This window comes from Dendropsophus ebraccatus, chromosome 1, assembly GCF_027789765.1.
Source record: "Dendropsophus ebraccatus isolate aDenEbr1 chromosome 1, aDenEbr1.pat, whole genome shotgun sequence".
Taxonomy (NCBI): domain Eukaryota; kingdom Metazoa; phylum Chordata; class Amphibia; order Anura; family Hylidae; genus Dendropsophus; species Dendropsophus ebraccatus.
Genome location: NC_091454.1, coordinates 88,252,942 through 88,264,901, shown reverse-complemented (window position 1 = coordinate 88,264,901; position 11,960 = coordinate 88,252,942).

Below are 11,960 nucleotides of genomic sequence, written 5' to 3'. Positions count from 1 at the left end.
CTTAGTGTACTTCAGTAGCTAGGAGAAACGTCCAGAAGATGGGCAGAGCTATACTAACAAGCTCCCCTTAAAGGGGTACTTCAGCAAAAAAGCTTTTCCCAGTAATTGAAACATTACAAACACATTACAAAGTTATATATGCTATAATCACCTATCTGCCCCCTTCATCCCCCACAAGGAAGTAAAGTAAACTCATTTATACCTAATGACTGTTGACCTCAAGCTTTTCTGTGGCAGCCATTTTGTGACAATGACATCATCAAGAGGGAGGCGGGTCTAAGCCCTGTTAAGCCAGCCTCCCTTTGTCAGACGACTCAGGTTGCTCAGTTCTGATTGACTGAACAAGCTGTAAGCCATCTAACAGTTTTACAGAGTCAGACGAAGTGCATCATGGGAAAGCCCAAATCAGAAAGTATAGAAAAAATTAAGCCACCAACTGGAGCTTTAGGGACCTGCAAATAGCGGGAAATTAATGATTGTTTTTTTTCTTTTATCAGCGGCGGAGTACCCTTTTAAGAGGCAGTTGTGATAAGAATTTCCTGGTTAGTTGAGTGTAGTTCTGGTAGAAGTAACATCACTAAAAGAGGGGACTACCAAACTATGAGATTTGTGAGGAGATTTACTGAAGTCAGGTTTAAAACAAACTGCACAACAAGATGCACAAATGGACGTTTTAAAGTCTCACTGTGTTAATAACTTTTAAAATCTAAATACACAGTAGATGTGATATAAAGAAAAATTGCAATAAACATTCATAATTTTTTTTAGTTATTATGCTGTAAAACAAAGCAGAACTTACCAGAAATCCAGGTCCAGTCTCCTGAAGACAGATTTTCAGTCTTGTGCTGGTTGTAAAAAACAGACTAAACACAGGAATTCCGTCCAGAACAGAGAATCACCGCTCAATGGGGGAGATTTATCAAAGGGTGTAAAATTTAGCCTGGTGCAAACTGCCCACAGCAACCAATCACAGCTCCTCTTTCCTTTCACCAGAGCTGGAAGCTGAGCTGTGATTGGTTGCTGTGGGCAGTTTGCACCAGTCTAAATTTTACACCCTTTGATAAATCTCCCCCAATGTGTCCATCAATCACATGGCCGCCTTCTCTCTGTGATCGCTTAGATGGCCTGGGATACACAGGACTTCCTGTTTTCTGACTCTGAGAAAAAAAAAAGTGTCAGAAAACAGGAAGTGCCGTGTTCTCCATGATAACTAAAAAAAAAATAAAGAATGAACTGCAAACTTGCTTTATATCACATGTACTGTTCATTTAGATTTTTAAGGTAATAACAGGTACACTTTAAGCCAAGGAGCTTACTTATTACTGCTATTACCAAGAGATCAACTTAGTCATCAAAGGGGCAACTTCTCGACATATTGTATATTCTAGGAACCAAAACTTTGTGGCTTACAGCCCGGCTCAGATAACTCTAAAGGGCTTCCAATTCACTACTTATCCAACTCACAAAGGGCGACTCCTTGTATAACACTAATCTCCATTTAAACATTCAGCCATATTAGGAGACATTCAGTATAAGGAAACTGTTAAAGTTACAGTATATACTTCAACTTCAACTAAAAGTCACTGTTGCACCTCAAAGCCTCGACTTCCTTTTGTCTAATTTTCTCTGCAACTTATTACCATCGAGGGCTTGTTTCTTCATTAACACCTCTGGTAGCAGTAAAAGAGAAGCTGCACAGGGAACTACAAGTACCATCATCACCAACCACCTAGGTGCAGTCCCTGTCCTTAACCCCTGTGGCAGTATTTACCTCTGGAAGGAAGAGGATTATTACCACTTGCCCTGTAACAGGATATATCTTTATTTATTCTGTATAACCTCTATCCTATCATTCTGGCCACAAGTTAAAATGGTGTAGAACAGGATAGGCTGTATGCCTTATACACAGTAACGACACTTCAGATGTGAAAAGACTGCCCTCTGAAAAGTGTACTGTCACATCCGTGGCCGCGGCACATACCTCTCGCCGCGCCGCTGCTGCCCCACCTCCTGCTCTGTGTCGGGGTTCCTCCTCCTCCAGCTCCCTGTCAGCTCGACGGGCGCGTCCGTGTCTCCTAGGGAGCACGCGCGCGGGCTCTGCTGTAACTTAAAGGGTCACTGTGCCTTTAATTGACTGCTGCTCTGCTCTGAGACTCGCCTATAAATTGCAGCCCTGTCCCACCACAGGTGTTGGAGCCTCTGCATGCTTTCCTTAGTTTGTAGTCCCAGCTCTCCTGTATCCAGCCAGTGTATCCTGCCCCTGTATCCTGCCTGTATACTCTTCTCTGTGTATCCTGCCTAGTGTTTCCAGCCTACTGCCATCTGCCTACTAGCCTCCAGCTGCACCTCGCCACCACCACTAGCAGCCAAGCCAGGGGTAGCGACCTGGGGGTCGCCTGCCGCAGCAAGTCCATCCTGCCTTGCGGCGGGCTCTGATGAAGACCAGCGGCCCCTTAGACTCCGCTCCCTGGTGCGGCTTACATCATCGCTAGTGGTGGAACAGGGGAAACACAACCCCCAGCGTTACAAGTAGGCTCCAACCATGGATCCCGGCGCGGTGCCTGATATCCGTGAGATCGCAAGAGTGGTCAACCAGCAATCTCAACAAATCCAGCAGCAGTCTCAGCAGATACAGCAATTGGCTACTGCTCTACAGCAGCGTGCGTCAGCACAACAGGCTCCTCCAGCAACTCCACCACCTTCGGTGCCAGTAACATCACCTCTTGGTCCGAACCTATGCCTGGCGCTTCCGTCTAAGTATGGTGGAGACCCCAAGATGTGCAGAGGATTTGTCACTCAGTGCGCCATGCACATCGAGCTCCTGGCAAACCAGTTCACCACTGAGCGTTCCAAGGTGGCGTTCATTATTAGCCTCTTGGAGGAGAAAGCCCTGGCCTGGGCAACACCATTGTGGTAACGAGACGATCCAGTCACCACTAACCTCCGGACCTTCCTGGCAGAGTTCCGGTGTGTGTTCAAGGAGCCAGCTCGAGCCTCATCTGCAGACACTGCGCTCCTCAACCTGAAACAGGGGAACTCCTCTGTTGGGGAGTATGCGGTGCAGTTCCGCACTCTGGCCACTGAACTAGACTGAAATAACGCGGCCCTAGTAGCCACCTTCAAGAAGGGCCTTTCCAGTCGAGTGAAGGACGTTCTTTCCGGCCGAGACCTCCCATCTTCATTAAATGACCTGATCCACCTGGCTACCCGGATTGATGTCCGGTTCTCTGAGCGCGAGGAGGAGCTTCAGCAAGAACGCCTGCTACATCGTCCTTGCCGGGCATTCCGCCTGGCTCCAGCTTTTCAGAGGCCGTCCGCCCCTGAGCCCTCGCCTGTGTTGGAAGAGCCTATGCAGGTGGAGAGAGTGCGCCTGACTCCCGAGGAGAGAACACGTCGCCTGAAGCAGAATCTCTGCCTCTACTGTGCTGTTCCGGTCATTTCCGCCTGGACTGTCCTCAGCGTCCACAGCGGGCGGAAAACTCCTGCACCTAGGTTCGGTAGGAGAGGCCTCCCTAGGTGTATATGCTTCCTCTCCACGATTGTCCTTCCCGGTGGTGATCTTCACTCCATCTGGTCGCCAGTTCCAGTCCTCAGCCTTTCTGGATTCCGGCTCCGCAGGAAGTTTCATCGCTGCATCCCTGGTGAAGGAATGGCAAATACCAGTGGTTCCACTTGCCAAAGCCCTAACCATTTCCTCTGTCACAGGCGAGTCTCTCAGCGATGTGGTTAGGTATCAGACTAGACCATTAACCCTTCAGGTGGGGGCGCTGCATTCGGAGACGATGGTCTTTTATGTTTTGTCCCGCTCTTCTTCGGCCATCTTGTTGGGGTTGCCATGGTTGCAGCTCCATGCTCCCAACCTAGATTGGAAGACCGGGGAGATCTTACGTTGCGGTCCAGAATGTTCTGGCCTCTGTCTGAAGACCCCCCAGATCCGGCCTCCTTCGTCTTCGCCAGACTCCTCCAAACTTCTGCCTGGCCTACCGGCCGAATACCAAGACCTGGCAGATGTATTCTCAGAGAGAGAAGCTGACACTTTACCGCCTCATTGGCCATACGATTGCCCTGTGGATCTCCTTCCAGGCGCCACACCTCCTCGTGGTAGAGTGTACCCCCTTTCGGTCCCAGAGACTGAGGCCATGGCGGCTTACATCAAGGAGAACCTGCAGAAGGGCTTCATCCGTAAGTCCACCTCCCCTGCCGGTGCCGGGTTCTTCTTTGTCCAGAAGAAGGATGGATCACTTCGTCCTTGTATTGATTACAGGGGACTCAACAAAGTCACGGTGAAAAATCGATATCCCTTGCCTCTGATTTCTGAGTTATTCGATCGTCTTCGGGGAACTCGAGTCTTCACTAAGCTGGACCTCAGGGGGGCCTACAATTTGATCAGGATCCGTAAGGGCGATGAATGGAAGACCGCCTTTAACACCAGGGATGGGCACTACGAATATCTGGTCATGCCTTTTGGTTTCTGCAATGCCCCAGCGGTCTTCCAGAAGTTTGTCAATGACATGTTCCGGGATCTCCTCTACGTTTGTGTCATTGTGTACTTGGATGACATCCTGATCTACTCCCCTGATATGCAGACCCATGTGACTCAAGTACGCCAAGTACTGCGACGGCTAAGGGCCAACCGTCTGTATGCCAAATTGGAGAAGTGCATGTTCTATCAGTCCAGCCTTCCCTTTCTTGGGTACATAATCTCAGACCATGGTCTACAGATGGATCCAGCTAAACTCTCGGCAGTCCTTCAATGGCCACGCCCCGTTGGGCTCAGAGCCATACAACGCTTCCTGGGGTTCGCCAATTATTATAGACAGTCCATTCCACATTTCTCCACCTTGGTTGCGCCAATCATGGCTCTTACCAAGAAGAAAGCTGACCCCAAGCGGTGGCCACCCGAGGCTGAACAAGCATTTGCCAAATTGAAGTCAGCCTTCGGTTCTGCTCCAGTCCTCTCTCATCCAGATCCCGCCAGGCCATTTTCATTGGAGGTGGATGCCTCCTCTGTGGGCGCCGGAGCTGTTCTCCCTCAGAAGGACTCTTCGTGCAAGACTAGGACCTGTGGCTTCTTCTCTAAAACCTTTTCCCCGGCTGAAAGGAACTATACCATCGGAGACCGTGAGTTACTGGCGATTAAGTTGGCCCTGGAGGAGTGGCATCATCTCCTAGAGGGGGCAAGACACCCAATAAACATCTTCACAGACCACAAGAACCTCCTGTATCTCCAGTCGGCACAACGACTTAACCCCAGGCAAGCCAGGTGGTCCCTTTTCTTCTCCCGTTTTAACTTTGTTATTCATTTTCGGCCAGCGGAGAAGAACGTGAAAGCTGATGCTCTCTCGCGGGCTTCCGATGTCCTTGGACAAGAGGACACTCCCTGCCACATCATACCACCAGAACGGCTGATGCCGGTCGCCACCTCTGTTCTCCAGAATGTTCCTGCCGAAAAAACCTATGTTCACCCAGCGCTCCGAAGGAGAATTCTGAAATGGGGGCACTCTTCGTTGATCGCTGGGCATCCTGGAGCCTGTAAGACGGGGCAACTGATCTCCCGCCACTACTGGTGGCCAAGTCTGTCCAAGGACGTCAAGGACTTTGTGGCTTCCTGCACCACGTGTGCCCAAAACAAGTCCTTTCGTCAGAGACCAGACGGCCTGCTGCAGCCTTTGCCCATTCCAGAGCATCCGTGGGCACATATTGCTATGGACTTCATTACCGATCTCCCGCCTTCTGAAGGAAACTCTGTGATCTGGGTGGTTACCGATCAGTTCTCAAAAATGTCGCATTTCGTACCTCTGCCTGGTGTGCCTTCTTCCCCTTGCCTGGCCAACCTGTTTTTCCAACACATCTTCCGGTTGCATGGTCTACCACAACATATCGTTTCCGACAGAGGACCTCAATTCATCTCCCGGTTTTGGCGTGCTCTCTGTTCCAAGCTCTATGTCAAGTTGGACTTTTCTTCGGCCTATCACCCGGAGTCCAACAAGCAGGTTGAGAGGATCAATCAAGTTCTAGGGAACTACCTACGGCATTTTGTTTCGGCTCGTCAGGACAACTGGACTAACCTACTTCCCCGGGCAGAGTTCTCCTATAACCACCTAGACTCAAATTCCACCGGCAAGTCACCATTCTTTATTGTCTACGGTCGTCACCCTATTCCCCCGCTTCCCACATCTACTGAGGTACTAGCCGTGGAGGAACTAGTAAGAGACTTGAAGTCCATCTGGGAGCAGACACGCCAATCCCTGATAAATGCAACCGGTCGAATGAAAGTGCAGGCAGACAAGAAGAGGAGACCTGCCTTAACTTTCAATCCAGGTAATAAAGTCTGGTTGTCGGCCAAGCACGTTTGATTGAAGATCCCTAGTTACAAGTTGGGTCCACGTTTCCTTGGTCCATTCTCGGTCCTGAGGCGCATCAATCCGGTCGCTTATAAACTACGCCTGCCTCCTACCATGCGTATCCCGAACTCTTTCCATGTCTCACTCTTAAAACCAGTGGTCCTCAACCATTTTTCCAGTAAACCCTCCTCTTCTCCTCCACAAGCAGTCTCTGATGACATCTATTCTGTTAAGGACATCCTGGCAATGAAGACTGTTGGAGGAAGACGCTTCTTTTTGGTTGACTGGGGAGGTTTTGGCCCAGAGGAGAGATCTTGGGAACCCGAAGCCAACATCTTAGATCGGGATCTCATTAAGAACTTCTTGCAGGCAAGAAAGCGGGGGAGGCCCAAGGGGGGGGGGGGTACTGTCACATCCGCGGCACATACCTCTCGCCGCGCCGCTGCTGCCCCACCTCCTGCTCTGTGCCGGGGTTCCTCCTCCTCCAGCTCCCTGTGAGCTTGACGGGCGCGTCCCTATCTCCTAGGGAGCGCACGCGCGTGGGCTCTGCTGTAACTTAAAGGGTCACTGTGCCTTTAACCCCTTAAGGTCAAAGCCAATTTTCGTTTTTGCGCTTTTGCTTATTCCATTTTAAGTTTAAAAGTCCATAGCGCTTGCATTTTTTCACCTAGAGACGTATATGAGCGCTTATTTTTTGCGAAACCAATTGTACTTTGCAATGACAGGCATTATTTTTCCATAACATATGCTGCAAAACCGGAAAAAAATCATTTGCGCTTTCAAATTGAAAAAAAAACAAATTTGTTTAGATTTCGGGGAGTTTTGCATTTACGCCGTCCGTCCTATGGTAAAACTGACTTGTTATGCATGTTCCTCAAGTCGTTACGATTACTATGATATGTAACATGTATAACTTATATTGTATCGGATGGCCTGTAAAAAATTCAAACCATTGTTAACAAATATACGTTCCTTAAAATCGCTCCATTCCCAGGCTTATAGCGCTTTTATCCTTTGGTCTATGGGGCTGTGTGAGGTGTCAGTTTTTGCGCCATGATGTGTTCTTTCTATCGGTACCTTGATTGCGCATATACGACTTTTTGATCGTTTTTTATTACATTTTTTCTGGATTTGATGCGACCAAAAATGCGCAATTTTGCACTTTGGAATTTTTTTGCGCTGACGCCGTTTACCGTGCGAGATCAGGAATGTGATTAATTAATAGTTCGGGCGATTACGCGCGCGGCGATACTAAATATGTTTATTTATTTATTTATTAATTTATATTTATAAAATGGGAAAAGGGGGGTGATTTGGACTTTTATTAGGGGAGGGGATTTTTTATTAATAAAAACACTTTTTTACTTTTTTTTTTACTGTAACTAGAAGTCCCCCTGGGGGACTTGTATATAGACAGCACTGATCTCTCATAGAGATCAATGCTGTGTATATACACAGCAAAGATCGATCATATCGGTCATAGATTACTATGGCCTGCTGCAGGCCATAGCAATCTATTGCCGAGCCGGGATCAGCGTCATTCCGACGCTGAGGCCCGGCACGGGCAGAAGAGCGGATCTCCCCCCCGCGATCGCATCGCGGGGGGGAGATCCGTCCCACTAGACACCAGGGACGTGAGGTCTGAAGCCTCTAAGTGCAGCTGTCAGGTTTGACAGCTGCACTTAGCGCGGCAGCGGGACCCGCGCCGGCTAATAGAGGCACTGCCTGGCTGCACGTGTCAGATACGTCATGGGTCGCTAAGGGGTTAATTGACTGTTGCTCTGCTCTGAGACTCTCCTATAAATTGCAGCCCTGCCCCACCACAGGTGTTGGAGCCTCTGCATGCTTTCCTTAGTGTGTAGTCCCAGCTCTCCTTTATCCAGCCAGTGTATCCTGCCTGTATACTCTTCTCTGTGTATCCTGCCTAGTGTTTCCAGCCTACTGCCATCTGCCTACTAGCCTCCAGCTGCACCTCGCCACCACCACTAGCAGCCAAGCCAGGGGTAGCGACCTGGGGGTCGCCTGCCGCAGCAAGTCCATCCTGCCTTGCGGCGGGCTCTGGTGAAGACCAGCGGCCCCTTAGACTCTGCTCCCTGGTGCGGCTTACATCATTGCTAGTGGTGGAACAGGGGAACCACAACCCCCAGCGTTACATGTACTAAGCACAAAAGAAGGGGAACCTACAACTACCTGAGTGTGTAAGCTTCTATCCACTGTGGGAAAACTATTAAAAAGACAGATTTTTGTGATTTTTACTTTGTAAAACACTGTACTAAAAGAGAAGGAATGGTTTGCTCAGTCACACAGGCAGGGCCATTGTCCCACCAGGGGTTAAAGGACAACTCCCATGCTAATTAAAAAAAACTAAATCAATCATAAACATAGTTTTCACACTTACCATCTAGGGATGGTCCGAAACTGCCGAGGTTCTGGTTCGTATGAACCCGAACGCTCGGCATCAGATTCCCGCTGTCTGCCCGCTCCATGCAGCGGGTGGATACAGCGGGAGGACCACCTGGAAAACTGGGATACAGCCTATGGCTATATCCCAGTTTTTCAGGCGGTCCTCCCGCTGTATCCACCCTCTCCACGGAGAGGGCAGACAGCAAGAATCATTGCCGAGAGTTTGGGTTCGTACGAACCCGAACCGAACTCGGTTCGGACCATCCATATTACCATCCCTTTCCCGCTGCTTGCAGGTCCCTGAACCTCCAGTTGCTGTAGTCATTTCTTCTTTACTTCCTGGTTTGGGCTTTCCCATGATGCACTTTCTCTACTGTGATGTCTGTGCCCAACCACCCCACCCCTTCCCCAACAAACACACATACACACACAGTGAAACCTGACAGCTTTTAGTTCAGAGCTGCAGGGCTGAGGGACAGAGGAGGGGGAGACAGGCAGCAGTGACAGAGGAAAGAGCAAATTACTCATTCGTTGCCTGAGCTCCATGAGAGAGAAGTGCTTATCTGCACGGAGGAAAGAGGAGATAACAGGATTCATTTACTGACTGACTGTACTGGGCACTGGGAGAGAGGGGGAGGAGGGAGGTCCCTGTAACTGCTGGGGAAAGAGAAGGAGAATCATTCACTGACTCTGTAGAACTGTTAGATGGCTTACAGCTTGCTCAGCCAATCAGAGCTAAGCATACTTAGTCATCTGACAAGGGAGGCTGGCCTAACAGGGCTTATACCAGCCTCCCTCTTGATTACACCATTGTCACAAAATGGCTGCCACAGAGCAGCCTGGTGACAACAGTCATCAGATATGAATGAGTTTACTTCACTTCCTGGTTGAGGGGAGAAAAGATGGGGAAGGGGGGCAGATAGGTGAGTGAAGCATATTACAAAGTTATATCACTTTGTAACGTGTTTCAGTTACTTGGAAAAAGCTTTTCACTGGAGTTGTCCTTTAAATGCAGCATCAAACTGAAGCATGTGAGCAGAGCAACTTCCATTTCATCTAGATGTTCCTGCTCTGTAGCTCTGTGAGGAGATTGCCGCCATCTAAGGGTCCGTTGACACTCATGTCAATTCTTTGGACTGAGAGTGGAGTTGCAGGAGAAATCCCACTGAATCAATGGGACAGGCAGAATTTCAGCTCCTTTTGAAATTTGGCCACTTTTGGTCAGTGTGAATGGACCCTTAGGCCCCTGTTACAAAAAAGTAACATGCAAGTTGCCTGCAGTTCCTGACAGCTTTTTCTGCTATCACCATCTTGTGTGTGCTGTGGAAAATAAGACATCCCACTGTGAGTGGCCATGTATTAGAGTCTTTCTAGCTCCCCGAGTGATACCCTGCTGTGTGTACCATTGTTAAAGAGACAGTACCCTACTTTTTTCAAAACCGTATGAAGTGTAAGAATGTCTGATTTTTCAAGTGATGTTGACTTCCCAGGACCTGTTGTCACTACAGTTCCAATGACTCTCACTGTGCGCTGCACAAGTGGTCTATTGGCTAAGCTGAGAGTTTGGGATCCCTATTAGGGTAGCTTTACATGTAACAGTATTGCAGTGGATTTCAATCTGCGAGTTCGCAGCGAAATCCACTTATTTCTCTTCTGTCAGTTTCAATAGGATTACATACTCGATGCGGAATTGTCATCCCGCTACGAGTATGTAAGCGGCAGCCCCCTTAACCCGTGGGGCCCAGTGCATACATTACCTGGTCCGCACTCCGGCTTGTTCTTTGGTTTCCGGCGTCTGGACATCCTGCTGAGCAAATCAGTGCGCTGCCATGGGACCGCACACTGATTGGCTGAGCAGGATGTCAGGATGCAAGGAGCAACAGAACAAGCCAGAGCACGTATCGAAAATGTATTCATTAGAGATAAGCTGAAGCGCTCATCAAGCGAAGCGAATCACTTTGAACGGCGCTCTGCTGATAACGCTGCCAGGCTTCCCGCACTGCTCCTAGTTTCCCAGGATTGGATCAAGCTTTTCCCTGGCACCCGGAGTGGTGCGGCAGGTAGCGGAGGAGGGAAGAGTGTCGGAAGCCTGGCAGCTTGATAAGCGGAGCGCTGTTCAAAAGAAGCAATTCGCTTCGGCTCATCTCTAGTATTCATACTATAATGTTTACGACTATGTATGTGGAAGATAAGCTGCCTATTGTTTGGGGGGAGGGGGGTTTATTGGATCTCAAATGACTACTATGACAAACAATCTTAAAGGGGTTGTCCAGCGAAAAATCTTTTTCTTTCAACTGGTGTCAGAAAGTTATATAGATTTGTAATTTACTTCTATTTAAAAGTCTCAAGTCTTCCCATACTTAGTCTGATCTGCAGAAAATGTTGTTTTATTTACATTCAGAAACAGTGCTCTCTGCTGACATCTCTGGCGGAGACAGGAACTGTGCTGAGCAGGGGAAGTTTTCTATGGGGATTCCCATAGAAAGCCTCTCCTACTCTGGAGAGTTCCTGTTCACGTTCATTCTTTGGACGGACGACGGAATCTGCCCGTGAATAGAATGGAGTCTGTTACACGGGCGGAGACGTGCGTGCCCACATCAGTCCGCTGGTGAGTGCGAGCTGCGGAATACATGACAGGTTATCCGTCGCCATTTCGCAGTGTGCCCATACCCTCAGCGTATAGACTCTGTATACACTATGGTCGGTGTTCTCTGCGGCCAGACAAAATACTCAACAGGTCTATTTTGTGCGGCCGCTAGTCAGTGAACAGCGGCTGTGCAAGATAGCCTGTACTCACAGTGTAAAGTACAGCTCCAGATGTACTTTACATTGTGGGCTATGGCAAACTGGAGCCCAGGCACACCCGCGAAGTGTAGAGGTGGTTCACAGGCAGAGAGGCCACTAATGGCTTTCTGTGCCTGTCAATCATCCCCGCACTGCCTTCTGACAGGCAGAGAGTAGAGATGAGCGAACTGGCCGAGGTTCGGGTTCGTATGAATCTGAACTATCGGCTTCTGTATCCCGCTGTCTGCCCGCTCCGTGAAGAGGGTGGATACAGCGGGAGGACTGCCTAGAAAACTGGGATACAGCCTATGGCTATGGCTGTATCCCAGTTTTCCAGGCGGTCCTCAGGCTGTATCCCCCATCTCCACAGAGCGGGCAGACAGCGGGAATCAGAATCAGAAGATAGTTCAGGTTCATACGAACCCAAAC